The sequence below is a fragment of the Hibiscus syriacus genome, unplaced genomic scaffold (assembly GCF_006381635.1).
Source record: "Hibiscus syriacus cultivar Baekdansim isolate YM2019G1 unplaced genomic scaffold, ASM638163v2 tig00110365_pilon, whole genome shotgun sequence".
In the NCBI taxonomy this organism is placed as follows: domain Eukaryota; kingdom Viridiplantae; phylum Streptophyta; class Magnoliopsida; order Malvales; family Malvaceae; genus Hibiscus; species Hibiscus syriacus.
In genome coordinates, this window is record NW_024062703.1 from 146,493 (window position 1) to 166,286 (window position 19,794).

A 19,794-nucleotide genomic window follows, 5' to 3' on the forward strand; every position below is an offset into this window, starting at 1 on the left:
GGCACTGCAAGTGCATTTGTTCAGTACAAACTTCATCATGGGGAGAAAAAAGGGGCAATTTCTTTTTTGTGGTCCAACATATTTTGTTTTCATGTTTTTAGTAATTGGTGAGAATAAAGTGATTTTTTTATTATCGAATTTTAGTTTTGAGTTAATTGTATTAAATATCTTCAAATTGATGTATAGATTTTGAATTGCTTTTATAAAAATATTTTAATTTGATTATCAAAATATCAATATTATATTAATGATATTCATAATTTTTTTTATTTTTTTTATTCATAAACTTTTTGATTTGAATGGTAGAATAAGATTAAAAGAAGAAAACTGTTAATTTTTCCAACTTTGTTTTAAAACCATTCCCACTTAGTTTTCCCAACTTTTTCCGAATAATTTAATACAATGTTTATAATATCTAAATTTATTTCCATTCGTAAATCAATTAATATTAAGTATTTTTTTATTAATACATGTGACAATATATGTTTTAAAGACTTTAAATTATTTAACACTCAAATACTTACGTCTATAATTTTTGAATCTAAAACCTACAACCATTTCTTTAACTACTATGATAAATTAATTCATGTAATATTAAACATTTAAATACGTGTGTGTGTATATATAATGCGACATGGATAGAGCTTGATATATCCATGTAATACTAATGGAAAAAGTCACATCAGTTTATTTAACTAATCTAAAGATTATTGTTTTGAATTAAAATTAAAAATATCAAACTAACGTACAGATGATAAATTCATAATAAGATACTGATAATCAAACGAATTCAATAGGTTGTGTTGTCAATTAGCATAACAAGTTCAAAAATATACGGGACAATCTGCCAAATAATTTTAATGATTAAAAAGATATTATTTTTCGTAAAAGTTTTAAAATTCAACTTCACAGTAGTGTGATTTTGAGTAAATGAAAGAAGGGGGCAGGTGTCGAGGTCTGAAGTCTGATGGAAAGCAGAAGGGGCGTGTAATCTATCGATGCATTGGCTGACTTTCTCGATGTGGGAACCCAAACCACGCACTTTCCATTTTCTTTTTTCATAAAATCTCTCCACTCCCCACACCATACCATGTGTCATGTTCTTCCCCAATCCTATGCAGATCAACACTCAGAACAAACCATATATTTATATATATATAGAGAGAGAGAGAGAGAGAAGGGAATCAACTAAGGAAGCAGTAATCGAGACCTTTCTTCTAGGGTTTCAAGTTCTATTTCTTAAGGGGGGGGGGGATTATGAATTTATGAGCCCACCATTGCATGAAGTCATGACTTCGCCACTCTTTAACGGTGCTTCTATATTAGTTCTGTACTTGCCTCTGCCCGTCCCCTCGTTTCGAATTGTATTGTTTAGTTTGTCATTCATCTATTTTCTTATTTGTGTTCTCGCGTCAGATATGCATGTCGTAGTAGATTCAACAAATTGGGGTCAAGAAATTTTGATACTCATTTTTTAACAAAATGAGTATATACATTTTATCCCTTTTTTCATCTTTTAATACGTTAAATTATATTTAATAAATTATCTAAAATAATAAATATTTACTTAACCCCTTAAAAGGCGGATAAGAAGCTGAGTATATCTGCTCTGTATATACATATTCCAGGCTCGAGAAGACAAGCTATATCCGACTCATCAAAAGATTTAGACATTACCTTTAGGGGATGTTCGGTTCACCGAACGTAATTCTACATTTGGAAATAAGATTATCATAATGTAACATTATTTTGATAATGATGTATTATCTTATTTGGTTTGCTTAGCAGGAATACAAGATTATAATATTTGATATATTTGATTGGAAGAATATAAGATTACTTGAATATATATTTTAACAAGTAAAACTTTTTTTTTGTTGCCCTTCAATTTTAAAGTTTCATCTTGACTAATCTGAACCGATTTGGGTTGCACAATTGACTTTGATGTGTGAGTCTCCCAAAAAAAAAATCATTTAACATATAATTAGTATATCAAACTTATAATTTTAAATAATTTTTATAAGTATTATATTTATTTATATAAAATATAATAAAATGTGAAAAATAATATTGTGATCTTGAGTGGATAAATTTATTATTTTTAATGTATAAGATATTTTTTAATAACTCAAAATTAAATATTATTTTAAACAATTACATCTTTTTATAATAATGATATTTTTATCTCATAAAATTATAAAATAATTAATATATTAAATATTAAAAATATAAAATTACTACTCAAATCTATAAATATTTTATTAAATTAAACTCTTTATATATTATTAAATTTATAATTTTGAGTAAAACACGAATAAGAATTGAGAGAGATCTATATGAAAAAATTTATAATTTCAGGGTATTTATGTTCATAATGGTGGCAAATATTTATTGCCTACGAATTTGGAGGTAATGACATTTCCGCCATGTTAACCCAAAAATGATATTATTAGTAATAAATTATTATATGATAATGATATTTTCCGTGAACTAAACGCCCATTAAGTTATGAGAGTAGTAGGATACATAGTAATAAATTATAATTACAAAATTTATTAGAGATATAATTGTAATAAGGTAAAATACATTATTCTTTATTGAAGTTTACTCTAACTCCTATTTTATTTATTGTGCTTTTAATATTTTCAAATTGCTCACTAAACTTTCAAATTGTTCATACTTTGATTACCATGACTTGTTTCATTATTATTTTTGTATGATGTGATAAATTTTTATTATTTAATATAAAAATAATTTAAAATATAAAATAAAAATAGAAGGTAACCGACCAACAACCATTTGCTCTGGTGGGATGAGGTATTAAATCCCTAAAGCAATGTTAGGGGTTCGAATTCTGGTGTTTACGAATGGAGCAAACTGGGTTGGGATGACCATCACCTCTGCAGTACCTGATCTAGATTAGTCGGTCAATAGATTGGATACCAGTGATTAATTCAAAAAAATAGAAAGTGAAGCCACTATCGACGGTTGTTGATGGTGACTGTTCGGTCCCATATTTCATCAGTCGTTTCGTCTCTACTCCTGAGTCTGAATCCAACATCCAGTTTGTTAGAACATGCTTCGAATCCAATCAAAAATGAGAAAATCGAAACTGCCAATGTCGTTGATTGTCATAATGGTGGTCATTCGGTCCCAAATTTCATGGGTCACTTCTCCTTGATCATAAGTATGAATTTGACATCCATTTTGTCGGAACATATTTCAAAGTCCACGAATGTGAGATTGAAAATGAGGAAACCGAAACGTTTCAGTCGAGATTCATATGTTTTGGGGCATTTTCTGGTGAAACAACTACCAGATTGAGATTCGGGGGTTGAGGCGAAGCAACCAATGAAGTTTGGGACCGAACGACTGTCGGTTTCGAAGAGCAACGGTCATCGACGGTGAGCGATGATTATTTTAAATCTTTTTTAAATTTAATAATAATGAAATATTTATTATTATTATATTTAATAATAAAAATGTCACATCATACCAAAATAATAATAAAATAATTCAGATGATCAAACACATGAGTAATTCAAAAATTCAGTGAATAAATTGAAAAAAATAAAAGTATAGTGAGTAAAATAAGATAAAGAATACAATTTAACAATGAATGATATAATTTATCTATCATAATATCACGATTGTGGATGTGACAAATATAACATACATGATTGATAAACTAGAAATGCATGCATGATTGCAGTCTCCCCTAGCACGGCAAAGACGATCACAAATGGTCCACTCAACCACCAAACTTTTAAAGTTGGACTCTCCAGCTCTGTTTTAGGTAAGTCCTTGAAAGATTTTGCCATAAAAAGAAAAATACAACATTTCTAATGGTCGTCAACTTGGTTTCAAAATATCTTGACTTTGAGAGTTGTAATTTGTAAAAGAATATGTTTATTTTTAAAGAATATTATAAAACCGAAAATAATTTGTTCAAAGTGTAGTCTACAAACTTCAAACTCAAGGCAAGTTGATTACTGAACTCTTTATCTCCTTAGTCATTACATCTATCCTTTTTGTGTACGTTCATTTATTAATAGTAATTAATCTATCTGCTATATAATTAAACTTAAAGCTAAAATAATTTCTCTAAAAAAGTTCTTACTTCAAATACTTGTTATAGTTATATTTTGTTTTGGGCTATGCTTGCTTAGGCTTGAGCTCAAGCCCTATCTTCTTCCTCTTCTCTCCCTTCTACGAACTCTCAGCTTAACTGTTCTTAGGGTTCTCAATCTTTCAATCAGTTTTTTTTCTCCCCCGTTAAAGTTGGAGAATCAAGCACGAGGAAGAAGATGACTGTAAACCTTTGCTTCCAGATGCTCCAGGGGTATGTGATGTATTTTTTTATATGATTATTTGTTTGCTTAAATTTTTTTCTTTTGTTCAATGGATACTTAACATGGATATCATTCAATCCATTCCTATCCCATTAGAGTAGCCTTTTTGCACCAAGTTAATACTTTTTTCTTGAAAAGATTTCATTTTTAATTGACATTGAGGAAAATTCCTTGTTTAGCTATGAGGGTTTTGACTATTGAATATAGAAATAAATTTGGGCCGACTTAGTGAAGCTTAGCTAGCCTTAATATGAATCTGGGATTTGATCATCATAAGATCATCACCGGTTACGCTGATTTTGGCACAATTTAAGAGTAAACATTGTTCAATCATAAGATCAAAACACCTACATGCAAGAAATTCTTTTGGTATCTGTTGGAGTTAGAGAGTCGTTAGTTTGTTTATCTTGTCAGACTTCCAGTTTTTTAGTTATGTTTTAAGGTTTGACAGATTGCACTCTTGTATATGTATGGCCGTGTCTGCTTTGTAAAATTATGATTGAATGAAAGGTCAAAGATTTTGTTCAAGTTTTCTTAATCCCAACAGTATCGAATATCGTCTCGGGTCCGAAAAGGCTGATCATTCTGCATATTTCTTCATTTTTCTCGGGTCCGAAAAGGTTAATCGAAACACCTAACTCCGGCAGAGCACGTTGTCCGAGGAAAGAATCCTTCATCAAAGCATTAAAGTGGATAACACTTGCATGGAGATTGCAAAACAGCCTTGTTTCCTATAGAGAATGCAGATTGTAGAGAAAACAAAAGCAGCTTTTCATTATCACATTAAGAATGCAATGTTCAAATATTTTCAAGGTTTAGTGTTTTCTTTTTTCATTTCAGCATTCTTCCCCTATGGATTTGACTATTTTATTCACACTGCTTGGCTCTTTTCTTGTGATTTGTGGCTTCTCTCCCAGAACCTGAAGTGCAAATTTCGAGTTTCCAACATCTTCTCAATCTCCTCAATAGGCAGCCCCTTGGTTTCCGGCACATAGACGATTACGATCAGTAAAGCTACCACCGATATGACCCCGAATATCGGGAACGTCCAAGAAGTCCCGATCGCTTCCGTCAGCGATAAAAACGACTGAGCCACGATGAGGTTCGAGATCCAGTTAGCAGTTGCAGCAATCCCGCCACATACACCTCTGAACCTGAGAGGATAAATCTCGGAGTTGACTATCCATGGCGCAGTTCCCATTCCGGGGGAGAAGAATATGATGTAGAGAGCTAGACCGATCAGTGCAAGCCATCCGAAATTGCTCGGACATCCCCTTGTGTACCATAACCTACTTTCACCATGGCACAGATCCTTCACTGTGTCATTTGAGAGCAGACATGCTCCTGGCAGCAGCTGCAGTAACAAAATACTATTCAATAAAGGGAAAATTAAATATGGGACTTGTAAAATATAGAAATATCATGTATAACCTTGTTTTCTGATGAAGCACAGAATCCACAACTTGGAGATGAAGCCTTCAAACACTTCATGCAATCCCAAGAGCCAGGGTTTTTAGCTGAACTGTAATCGGGGCACGTATAATTTGAAAAGTGCGATGTTTGAACTTGGCTAATCATTGGAGTGTGGGATGTGCTCTCATGGAAGACTCCTGCTAGAAGACCAAGAGAAATTGCTACTCCGAACAAACTGATTAGTAGCAGCTTCTTCCTCCCGGTTCTGTCGATGAAGTATATGCTTACAATGGAGCCTAAGGCGTTGAGGCCCGCGGTGATGAGGGAAAGTAGAAGCGCTGTTCGGTTAGAGGCGAAACCGGCTAATTGAACTATGGTGGGACTGTAATACATGACAGTGTTTATGCCCACAAATTGTTGGAAAACTTGGAGTCCGACACCGGCTATGAGCCCTCTCCTCACTGTTTTGGTTTTCAACAGTTTCATTTGCAGACCCTTCTTCCTTGATTTCAGCCTCGACCGATTCTTTCAAATCTTGAATTTCTTTTTCAACATCTTCTGCTGGGTAAATTTTCCTCAATGTCACTTTGGCTTCTTCTTCTCTTCCCTGTTTTAACAGGGAATCAATCGAAAGGCTGAACAAATGAGCATAGGATTAACAATTCGGGGTATTCGGAATATGTCACGAACCTTGCGGTATAGCCAACGGGGTGATTCAGGAAGAAGCAACATGAGAATGAACTGCAGAAGCGCTGGAAGACTGGCAATTCCGAGCATCCACCTCCATGTCCCTGGTGCCTGGAGAAAACAAAACCACCATCAAAGTTCAACAACTTATCCTCCATTTCCTTATAATCTGTTCATATGTTCTTATGGTAGCCTACCTTTGTAAAAGCCAAGTTTATGAGGTAGGAGAGGAACTGGCCACCAGTGATAAGAAATCCGTTGGTGCTAACAAGAGCACCGCGGATTTTGGCAGGAGACGCTTCGGAGATGTAAAGAGGAGATGTCATTGACGCCATTCCGACTCCGAGTCCAACGAAAACTCGGCCGACGATAAGGAGAGGAGCTCCAGGAGCCGAGGCCATAACGACAGCTCCAATAAAAAACAGGAAATCAGCAATGAGGATTGCAGTTCTCCGTCCGAACCGGTCATTCATTCACCCTCCGATTGCAGCTCCTATGATGGCTCCAGCAACTGCCATGCTCACTATGCTTTCCTGTTTACATGCATACAGTAAAAAAAACTTTAGCAGCTTAGGAACCAGTAACCCTGAAGATTTCAAATTATTATATATTTTAGACATTTTCTTCATATTTTCTAATAATAATCTACTTTCCGCTCCTAAAATTTTATATTTTATAAGTTGATCCCAAATTCATACATTACTTGTTGCATGCAAGTGTTACTACACATATGTCAACATACCTTTTCGTCCTACTAAGATTCAAACTCCTAAAAATAGGATTGAGTTCTACTATTATTTAAACTCCTAAAGATATGATCCACAAGCATTATAAATAGCCATTGTAACTCACTATTGTAACACAAGAGGATATACGAAATACCAAACAAAAAATTACAAGCAACTCGTAGCCATTTTTCGAAGCATTTATATTTTGAAAGGTAAAGTTCATACCTTCGCATGTTATTTTTCCTTACCCTTGCTATGTTTTGATTCGAAAGAAAACTGAGAGAAGTGTTTTTGGCCGATGAACGGGGCGTTTTCGAAATATATTTTTGTAGATCTAGTCCCCGAGGCTTTTGTTTTTGAAAAACTATTCGGATTTTTATAAACGGGTCGTGTAGATCCGCGTGTTTTGTCATTTTTTTCTTCGATTGACTTTTAATTTTGACCCCTAATTCATTTTTTATTTTAATTTAACCCTTATTATTTATATGTATATATATATTTAATTATATTTTATTTATTTATTTATTATAATTTTTTTTCATTTTTCTTTTCTTTACGTTATATTATATTATTTTCCTATTATTATTATATATATATATATATTATATTATTATTTTTTATCTATGTTTACTTATTTACTATGTTTTTTTACTATATTTTCCTAACGTTATATATATATTCTTACTTCATTTTATTTTATATTTCTATGATTACTATTTTTTAGTTAATATTATATGTATATTTATTTTTCATTTATTTATTATTATTGTTACTATTTAGTATTTTATTATATTATACATACATTTTTATATTTTTATATTTTTTATTTTATTATTTTATTTATACTATTTATTTATTTTCATTATGTTTTTAGTTTCTTTGCTCTTATTATTATTTTTCTTTTTTTAAAAACACTTTACATTTTTTATTCTTTTTTGTATTATATTTTTTTCTTCATTTATTTTATTTTATTCAATTTCATTTTTTTTATATTTGTTTCATCCAATTATTTTATGTTTATTATTATTGGTTTCATTTATTTCCTTGGTTTACTCTTTAGTTTTGTTATTATTATTATTTTCTTTTAACATCTTATTTTAATTTTTTAAGGGTATTTCCGTAAACTCATTAAGGGTAAGTAATTCGGATCAAATTTTACCTTTTAATTTAACTTGCAATTTTCTTAATCAAAGACAACTGGAAATTATGTAGTACCGAAAGAGCGGTTCAAGGGTGCTAATCATTCCTTGACCGTAACCGACTCCCGAACCCGACACATCTTTGGAAAGACGTAGATCAGGTAAGAAATAGGGTATCCCATCAACCCATTTGTTTTAAATAAATGATCGGTGGCGACTCCCAATCCACATTTTTCAAGTCCAAACTCAATTCTGGGGCCCAACCGAAAGACGGTTACGACAGCCTGGCGACTCTGCTGGGGACACAAGTAAGTGAGTCAGGCTAAGGTAATTTCCAGTTGTCTTTTTAATAAAAAGGGTAAGTTTAAATTTTAAAGTAATATTTCGATCCTTATTACTTACTTTTGATTATATTTTCGAGTAAATAATTGTACTGACCGTTTTTAATGATTTCAGCCCTTAAAGATTTTTCATCCAAAGGCTCTATACCCGAGCTCCGAACCCGTTTTAAGTGGGGGTGAAAGCGACGCCTTCGTGTGAATTTATTCATCGTATGGGCCTAGCAAGTAACCTTCGGGATTCATATACCTTTTGTCTTCGTGTGAATTTATTCTCCGTATTGGCATAAAAGAATGTTTCCTCTCAAGTTTAACTTAGTCCACACAAGCCTGTGATGGGTTTAGGACTAAGGGTCTGGTAAGCCCAAGAGGGCACCGACAAAGAGAACTCGAGTACCTTTTTTAAAACCTAAACCCAGAGACTGCAAGGAGTTAGGGCCCACCCCAAAACCTCGTTTTAAACCCTAGGATGCCGAAATTATTTCCTGCTTTACTTTCTGTTCAAAACATGTGAACTAGAAATTTATGTGGTTAGGACTTGTTCAAAATCAACTTGCGGGATAGAGATCATGTCCGGGTAGGAATAATAAGCATGTGGGGTAGATATCATGTGGGGTAGGACTTTTATTTTCATGATTGCTTTGATTATTATCTTTACCTTACTAACTCTTTTCATTTTTTTCCTCTCTTTTATTTTATTTCCATCATCTGCATCATTCAAAAGAGGTGTTGATCCACCAAAAAACGTGTTCGTTAACCATAAATAATCTGCATTAATGGACAAAGGTGTTGTAATACAGGAGATTAAAAACCCCGAGGTACGACTATGGTCCGAGAAGACTCAGAAAGAAAAGAGAGACAGTCTTCAAGGAAGTTATGTGTCAGAGCTTGTTAGCTATGTCTCTATCAGCCTAAAACAGAACAATGTGCAAGAACTTCGAGACATCTGGGACAGTTGGAAGAATGATCGAAAATAGAAGTTCAGTCAGCGGTATGGTGACATTGCACTTTTGCTTCATGTTAAGACCGGTGAGCCCTTAATCAAAGCTTTGGTTCAATTCTGGAACCTGGGATACAGTTGCTTCACATTTAACCAAGAGGACATGGTACCTACCATCGAGGAGTATACTACACTATTGCACTGTGAAAGCATTAAACTGGAGCGAGCCTACATCAAACACATCAAGAGTCAGCCTTTCAAGAACAGACTGGCTAAGATTACAGGAGTTGATGAAAAGTGAGTGACTGACCGACTCCGAAACAAAGGTAACGGGCAAGGAATTCAGTGGATCCACATAAGGAAACTAATGAATGACCACCCTTATGAATGAAAGACTATAGACCTTTTTTGCACTAGGTCTGTATGGCTTGATCATCTTTCCGAAGATTTTGGGATGCATTGACGCAGCCGTGGTGGAACTGTTTGAGCAACTTCTGAAACGAGTCAACCCAGCACCAACCATCTTAGCCGTGACCTTTCAGTCTCTCAACCATTACCGAAGAGCTGGCAGAGGTAGATTCATTGGATGTGTTCAGCTCCTTCAAGTCTGGATTCACAGCCACTTCTGGAAGACTAATTGGGTTGCCTACAGCCGATTTAGCACCACGTATTCACCTTTGAGAGATTTCATCACCATGAAATGGCATGAAGGAACTTCAAAAGAGAAGTGGATAAAAGTCTTCACTCATTTATCAAGACCGAGATATTACTTGGAGAGCCCCCTAGTTGTTCCTCAGTGACGTTCTTTTCCAATGTGGGGACTCTGACACTATGACCTTACCTGAACTTTGGGATGCAGTTGGGTATGCTCCATTGTTAGCACTTAGACATTATGGGGCACGTCAGTTTGTCCCAGCAACATGCGAACTAGCTAAATCAGAGTTTGAGTATCACGGTGACAACTATAAGAAGATGATCAAGGAAGCAGTCGATTCATGGAAGAAAGTATTCCGGATGGATGTGGTAGCTGCCAGAAACATGCTTGCTCCGGACTATGTGGAGTGGCGAAGATTGAGGAAAAATGACAATATTCCGGTGCCAGACTGTGAGGACACCCGGACCATGGAGGAACATCTCAGGCCCGTCCCTTCTGGACTTAAGATAGCCAAAACAGAGTTTGAAGCTGTGAACAATGAGCTGGGGAAGAAGATAAAGGAACTTGAGGCTGAGCGCTATCAGTGGAATCTAGATGTCGACTCTTATAAAGATCGAGCAGACAAACTAAAAAGAACAAAAAAAGAGTCTGTTTAGAGCTCGAAGACTTGAGAAAGGGGTATCAAGATAAAGTCAAGAATAACTCCAAGTTGAAAGTGGCTTCTAAATACTGTAATGAGAGAGCTTGGAAGGAACAGATGAAGACTGCCCAGAGGCACTTAGCAGGCAGTCAGCATCAAAACCAATGCTTGAGAATCCGGATGGCTGATCTGGAGAAACAACATGAGAGAGATGGCAAAAACAATAGCTGAGTTAGAAGCTATTGTAGATGGGTTCAAGAAGCAAGCAAGCAAGGTTCAGATAGTGCTCTTCGAAGGATGTTTACAGTGGCGTTTCCGTTGGGAGCAAGCACAACAAAGGGTGAAGGCCAGAGACGCAGTCATCCGAGACTTCCTGGATCAAGTACAGAAGGCAGCTCGCCATCTACACGGCCTGGCAAGGGAAGCTGGAGTGGTCCAACAAGGCATACAACCAGTGAGAGATGAAAACAGAAGACTTGTCAACCTGCTGGAAGCTTTTCGGGGTCTAGAGGATTTAGTCCGAATGTACCTTTGATTGTTTTTATGTCTCTTACAAGATAAAACATTTTTGTCGAAATAAGGATTATTTATAATAATGGACACTTTTCTGGATCAATGCCTCGAACATTTCATGCATTTTTTCCATTTTGCGTTGTGCATCTACATTTCATTTTTAAGCATTTTCATAAACATGAAATTTCTTCATGGAGGATTCGATGAAGTGGTTTTAACCACATGGAAGCAAGATTGTAACATCAAAAGAAAAAAAACTAAAAACAATACAGTGGGAGCCTGATCAGCTGATTGTAGGACAAAGCCTGCCAGGATGATCTAATAAAAGAATCCCCATATCCTAAGGGCTACGATGTTGAAGCTGTTAGCTCTTACCACATAAGAAGCCCCAAACATTCCTCTGAAAACTGTAAGGCGCTTGCCGAAGAAGGGGGCATGGCATATACCATTTGCACTTAGAGGGTTGTTTTGTTTGAACACGTCTTTGATCTTTCATGTTTGCTTAATCTTTTAAATGATTAAATTTATACTGCTTTCTAAGGTGGAGTAATTGAACAAATTTTAATATTTAGTTCTTCGAATATTAAATGAATTAATGATTCTTTTAATTCTTCAAGAATTATAGATTTTTGACGTATGGAAAGATTAGACCTTTCTTACCCTGTCTCAAACCCCATAATAAAATACCTTGATTCTTTGCCCAAAACAACTCGTGATCATTACCAAAAGACAAAATTTTGACATTACCTCATTTTGAAATTCTTGAACATTGCCTTTATCTTTTTGATACACTCATACCTTTCTTTGAGTCAATAAGATCACACTACTGTTTTTTTAGACTAAAAAAATAACCTTTTTTACCATTAAAACCCAAGGCATTGAGTTGTTCATTTTAACATAAGCATTCTTCTAAAGAACCAACTTGGGGCATCTCGCGGGTAGCCTGAACATTGAGACATCTGGGGAAAAAAAGAAGAATAATTCATTCGAAATAATTCTATCATGCATTAATTACACTGTTTTCATGTGAATAGAATTAATCTTGAAAATCTATCCCCCTGGGATACCTCTTCTGTGAAGATTTACATGTATGAAATGATGAACGACTTTCTTTCTTTATCCCTTCACAACATGAGAAAAAAATATATCCCTTGTGTCCCCTTTTGAGCCTGTAGTATTTTTCTTCTGATTCAACCCTAACCAAGGATCACCCTCCACATTGGGGGGCAAGGTGGAAGAAATAAGCTCACATGAGCGAAGATATTAATTCAGATGAGATACCAAAAGGTGAACCAAATGCCAAGTGCGAAGATTCAATCAGAACAAAAAGGGCAAAAAAAAAAAGAAGCAAAAAAGAAGAAAACAAGAGAAAAAAGAAAGAACAAAAATCAAAAAGAAAAAGGGACAAAAAAGCACATGCAAAGATTCCCTAAAGACAAATGGCACATCAAGCTTCAAACTATGAGATTGATCAAGCACAATCATTCCCGAATCACTGAATCACTTTACTCGAAGATCATAGAGCATCAAGAGAGAGAAACATTTTGAGCAATATTGAAGGCATCAGAATGAATTGATCCTTGGTTCAACACCCTAAAACACTTGTTTGGGTCTATTTATCCTTTTCTTTTGTAACCACGAACCCTGGCCTACATTACGTGCCTTAAAAGTCCATTCTAATTATACATGGATTTCTAAACAGAAGAGACTATCTTCAGATTTCATCCCGCCCATCAGGACTGATCGTTATTTGCAAAAAATAGTGTAATTAATGCATGATAGATAAAAATAACAAAGGGGGGTTCAAGACGTAAATTTTGAATGACGTCTTGAAACCAAATGAGGATTCGAGTTGAAAACCTGAAAAGGCGGCTCGAATATAAAAATTGTACAACTGAGGCGATCACACAAATTCCTTGATAAGGCATCGCACAATCCGAGTGTGACAACGAAGGTTGGGAGTCAGAGAACACTTCCAGCAGAGAAAAATGCAAGCTACCCCATCAAACCTTTGAGCATCAAATGCCAAACCTTTGAATATCAAATGTCAAACCTTTGACCAAACACAATAACCTGAGATTTTTTTTATCATTTCCTTACTTAACCACTTCCCAAAAATAGCTCTGATCTTGGCACTTGTCAAATAGCTATAATTCATTGAAGGATTAACAGTATAATTAATTCTTTGATATCCGATGAACTCTAGTTTTATGATTCGTCTCAATTGTAAAACCATGAAAGTGACAATATTTTCACAACTTTGGATCAAACATTTTTCAAAACTCTTTTAATTGATATTAAAAGAGAAAGAAAAACATTTTTTCAAACAAGACAGTCTCTCTAGAGTGGATCTTGATAAATGACATGTAGCTCTTAGACACAAAACTCATGCTCAGAATCAATGCTGAAGCAAGAAATGAGGAACATCTGGGGCATCTTTGAAGATTCAACATCAAATATTGGGGTATTTTTTGATATTGGGGCATCATTTGGGGATTTAACATCCTAATGCAAATTATCAGACCTTTTTCAGGAGATAAAATATAACCAATTCATGTTACATGCATCTTATGCATACATTTTAGAGCATCATATTTATCATTTTCCACATACATAATTTTTTACAGCTTTTAGAGTCAAGTTTCGACTTCAAGACGAATGATACTCGATTCAAAAGCACCTTTAAATATTTGTGTTGGTTGCTTAACTCAGCAGCAAGAAGCTACACTTCGACCAACTCGATAGATTGAAAGTTTCTCTCAAAACAACATAATTTTCTCGAGAGTGGATTTCAATTTCACGGCGAAGGATATCTAGCTCGAAGTCAAACTTCACAATAAAGGGGTCTCAACGGTTTCAACTTCACGGTGAAGGAAATTGTGTCCACCCGCAACATAAAATACTTGGATTTCAACTTCACGGCGAAGGATATTCAAGTCAAGGCTCAACTTCACAGCGAAAGGGCCATCCGCGATTTCAACTCCACGACGGAGGATATCATGCCACTCGAGACAACACAAGTTCAACTTCACGATGAAGGGACCGCTGGTTGTCAACAAACAACTTCCCAATTTCAGAGCCAATTTCAACTTCACAACGAAGGATATTGGACTCGAGACAACACAAGTTCAATTTTACAACGAATGGACGGATGGTTGTCAACAAACAATTTCCCAATTTCAGAGCCAATTTCAACTTCACATCGAAGGATATTGGACTCCAGACAACGCAAGTTCAACTTCACGACGAAGGGACCGCTGGTTTTCAATAAACAATTTCCCAATTTCAGAGCCAATTTCAACTTCACAGCGAAGGATATTGGACTCGAGACAACACAAGTTCAACTTCACAACGAAGGGACGGCTGGTTGTCAACAAATAATTTCCCAATTTCAGAGCCAATTTCAACTTCACATCGAAGGATATTGGACTCCAGACAACGCAAGTTCAACTTCACGACGAAGGGACCGCTGGTTGTCAACAAACAACTTCCCAATTTCAGAGCCAATTTCAACTTCACAGCGAAGGATATTGGACTCGAGACAACACAAGTTCAACTTCACAACGAAGGGACAGCTGGTTGTCAACAAATAATTTCCCAATTTCAGAGCCAATTTCAACTTCACATCGAACGATATTGGACTCTAGATAACGCAAGTTCAACTTCACGACGAAGGGACCGCTGGTTGTCAATAAACAATCTCCCAATTTCAGAGCCAATTTCAACTTCACAGTGAAGGATATTGGACTCAAGACAACACAAGTTCAACTTCACAAGGAAGGGACGGCTGGTTGTCAACAAACAACTTCCCAATTTCAGAGCCAATTTCAACTTCACAGCGAAGGATATTGGACTCGAGACAACACAAGTTCAACTTCACAACGAAGGGACGGCTGGTTGTCAACAAACAAATTCTCAGTTCCAGAACCAATTTCAACTTCACGCCGGAGGATATTGGACTCGGAACAGTACAATTTACTTGGATTTCAACTTCACAACAAAGAATATCCAATTCAAGGCTCAACTTCACAACGAAGGGGCCACCCACGGTTTCAACTTCACGGCGAAGGGAATCGTGCACACAAGAAGCATCTATCTTTAGATTGGATTTCAAATTCACGACGAAGGATATCCAACTCAAAGAAGGAGTATCTGTCAATAAAGACCTTCGAGTTCGATTACACTCAGCTCCAAGGCGCATAATTTACAGCATAGCTCAAGGCTAAAAGGGCTATCTGTCAGCAAAGACCTTCGAGTTCGACTACACTCAGCTCCAAGGCACATCATTTGCAACATAACTCAAGGCAAGAAGGGCTATTTTCCAACAAAAGACCTTCGAGTTTGACTACGCTTAACTCCAAGGCATATCATTTGCAGCATAACTCAAGGCTAGAAGGGTGATCTGTCATCAAAGACCTTCGAGTTCGATTACATTCAACTCAGAGGCAAATCAAATTTACAGCATAACTCAAGACGAGAAGGGTTATCTGCCATCAAAATTATCGAGTTCGATTCCATTTAGCTCGATGACACATCAATCGCACTACTTTCCGGTTACAGTTGAGGTTTTCAAGTCGAGAAGAGGACCTGGGTTAGCCGTGCCTTAGTGACAAGCAACCATTTTCAAGAAGCATAGCTTAAGTCAAGAAAAAGCTATCTGCCAATGAAGATTTCTGAGTTCGATTCCAATCCAAGGTCTTTAAACCGAGAAGAAGACCGAAGGGCAACGGGAAGCCACGTGTTGATTCAAATTCCAAACTACGACTTCAATTTCATATCATTTCAAGATGAACTCGACTTCACGATGGAGAAGTCATCCGTAACTCAATTCGACAGGGAGTTATTGAAACATCAGAGTCAATTTTCAACTCCACTGAACGAAAAGTGTGTCTTTTAATCTTTGCCCTATCCCCGTTACACGACTATGGGCAAAGAGGGGCAGCTGTCAACACACCTTTTCGTCCTACTAGGATTCAAACTCCTAAAAATAGGATAGAATTTTGCTAGGATTCAAACTCCTAAAAATATGATAGAGTTCTACTATTATTTAAACTCCTAAAGATAGGATCCACAAGCATTATAAATAGCCATTGTAACTCACTATTGTAACACAAGAGGATATACGAAATACCAAGCAAAAAATTACAAGCAACTAGTAGCCATTTTTCGAAGCATTTATATTTTGAAAGGTAAAGTTCATACTTTCGCATGTTATTTTTCCTTACCCTTGCTGTGTTTTGATTCGAAAGAAAACTGAGAGAAGTGTTTTTGGCCGATGAACGGGGGTTTTTCGAGATCTATTTTTGTAGATTTAGTCCCCGAGGCTTGTGTTTTTGAAAAACTATTCGGATTTTTATAAACGGGTCGTGTGGATCCGCGTGTTTTGTCGTTTTTTTTCTTCGATTGGCTTTTAATTTTGACCCCTAATTCATTTTTTATTTTAATTTAACCCTTATTATTTATATATATATATATTTAATTATATTATATTTATTTATTTATTATAATTTTTTATCATTTTTCTTTGCGTTATATTATATTTTTCTATATATATATATATATATATATTATATTATTATTTTTTTATCTATATTTATTTATTTACTATATTTTTTTACTATATTTTCCTAACGTTATATATATATATATATATATTCTTACTTCATTTTATTTTATATTTCTATGATTACTATTTTTTTAGTTAATATTATATGTATATTTATTTTTCATTTATTTATTATTATTGTTACTATTTAGTATTTTATTATATTACACATACATTTTTATATTTTTATATATATTTTTTATTTTATTATTTTATTTATTTATTTTCATTATGTTTTTAGTTTCTTTGTTCTTATTATTATTTATTTTTTTTAAAAATACTTTACCATTTTTTTTGTATATATATTTTTTTCTTCATTTATTTTATTTTATTCAATTTCATTTTTTTATATTTGTTTCATCCAATTATTTATGTTTATTATTATTGGTTTTATTTATTTCCTTGGTTTACTCTTTAGTTTTGTTACTTTCTTTTATTATTATTATTTTCTTTTAACATCTTATTTTAATTTTTAAGAGTATTTCCGTAAACTCATTAAGGGTAAGTAATTCGGATCAAATTTTACCTTTTAATTTAACTTGCAATTTTCTTAATCAAAGACAACTGGAAATTACGTAGTATGGAAAGGGCGGTTCAAGGGTGCTAATCCTTCCTTGACTGTAACAGACTCTCGAACCCGACACATCTTTGAAAAGACGCATATCAAGTAAGAAATAGGGTATCCGATCAACCTATTTGTTTTAAATAAATGATCGGTGACGACTCCCAATCCACATTTTTCAAGTCGAAACCTAATTTTGGGTCCAACCGAAAGACGGTTACGGCAACATGTTTTTGCCAAATTCCCTCCTTGGAAACTTGAATACAAGTGCAAATTCACCAATTTAACAAGCAATTTTCAGATAAAACAAGGCAAAGGTCAGCCATTTCAGGGTCCAACACAAAAAGTAAGGAACTTTAATAGAACAGAGTGGCTGCTGGTGTAATAAAGACAGATAATTGTCCAAAAATCGACGGATTCACCGAGATATTCAGACAAGAACCAGGAAAGATGTGCACCTGTAAAACAGTCCGTCGGTCGACAGACTTGAAATTGTCTCTGATGTAAAGCAAAACACCAGAAATCACACCTGCAACATCAAGAGGGAACAAAAAAGAAGACATTTTGAGAACCAAACACACACACACACAAAAAGACACAAGATTAAGGTTAAGGGAATGAAGAAAAGGGGCCAGTGTCATAGCCGAAAAGAAGACCACCAATCCCAGCCGAGAAAGCAAGGCGAAGAACATAAGGATTCTTCCATGTCAAAGAGAAACACTCCCTGAAAGCTGAGGCATCACTGCCTGTATGTACCACTCCTTCCATTTTTTTTTTCTTATGAAAAGACTTTGACACTTCGAATTTTGTAGGTGTAAAATTAAAATTAACAGCGTTCTAGTTCTTTCCAACAGGACCAAGAGGAGTGAACTATATATATATATTCCTAGAAAATAGAGAGAAAATAAATGGGAAAACAATGGGAGGAAAAAGAAGATGAAAGGCAAACACAGGGAAGACGTGAAGGAAATTGGGATTCTCAAAGCAAAAGTAAAATCTTTGTATTCTGCTTGCTTAAGTTCATGACCTATATATATAAACGGGGACAGACCCTCGATATATTTTTCTGCATAATTAAATAATCCGTAAATACCTTCAACTAGTTAATTTAATAAGTTGAAAAATTAAAATTTTTAAATAAATTAAATTTGAATGTTGTAAATGAAGTAGATTAAATTGACGGTGGTTTGGGCATGTCCTTAGGCGATTATCGTCGGATGCGGTCAGTATGGTAGAGTCGATTACAGCCGATGGTGCCAGAAGGAGAGGACGACCAAGGCGGAAGTGGGAAGACTGCTTGAGATCTGATTTGATGGATTTAGCCCTTACCGAGAACATGACCACTGATAAGAAAGTATGAAGACTTAAGACTAGGGTAGTCGAGTAGTGTGGATCACATCTCTAGGGTGTATCATCTCTGTCTTCTTTTAATGTCTTTGTAGTAATTTCCATGACTTCTACTTTTTATACATTTCTGTTATTGGTATTTATGAAAGCTTAGAACTGGGATTGCTATCGTTGACTTCTGTGTAACATTCTCTTCACTTTTAAATTTAGTCGGGTCTTACGTTTCTGTCTATATGCAGAGATTTATTTGCAGGGATTACTGCCCATTACAAACGCACATATGATATTAATGATATTAATGACTGCATATGAATACTGTTCAACTATGTATTTATGTATTTATTTATACATGCATTGCATTTTATCTATATTTTTAATTTCCTGACTGCCGGAGGTCTTCCACGGAAGCTACTCTCAAACTAGCGTTGGAGACAGCCTACTACCCTACCTTCCCCTTACCTCATTGCATATGGGAATTGGGTTTTATTGTTGTTGTTGTTGTTGTATTAAAGGTAGTGTTTTTTTGTTAAAATCCCGAGTTCAGTAAGTTGGGTACATTATCGATTGTTAAGAAAGATTATGCACAAATACCTTATAATCATTCAAGACTATTAAAGAATCATTTAAAACATTTCTATTCGAACTCATTAAACAATTTTTATAAATAAAGAAAATATTATTTTCTTTATAAATCTCATGTTATTCAAATGTATAGATTTGATTTTAAATGATCAAACGTGCTTCGAGCGTTGAATTTTGATTTCTAATGTATATTTTTATGATGATTGCATAGTTTTATTATAAATAAGTAATTAAGCAGTCAACTTTGAGTGTTTAAACAAACTTAGAGTGTGGAATTTTATAGTATAAAAGTT

At 34.8% G+C, this 19,794-nt stretch overlaps 1 pseudogene; it reads right to left on the bottom strand.

Annotated features, from left to right (window-relative positions):
• Positions 1-5,173: 5,173 nt before the first annotated feature.
• On the bottom strand, positions 5,174-18,448 carry LOC120121207 (annotated as a pseudogene).
• Between the last annotated feature and the right edge of the window lie 1,346 nt (positions 18,449-19,794).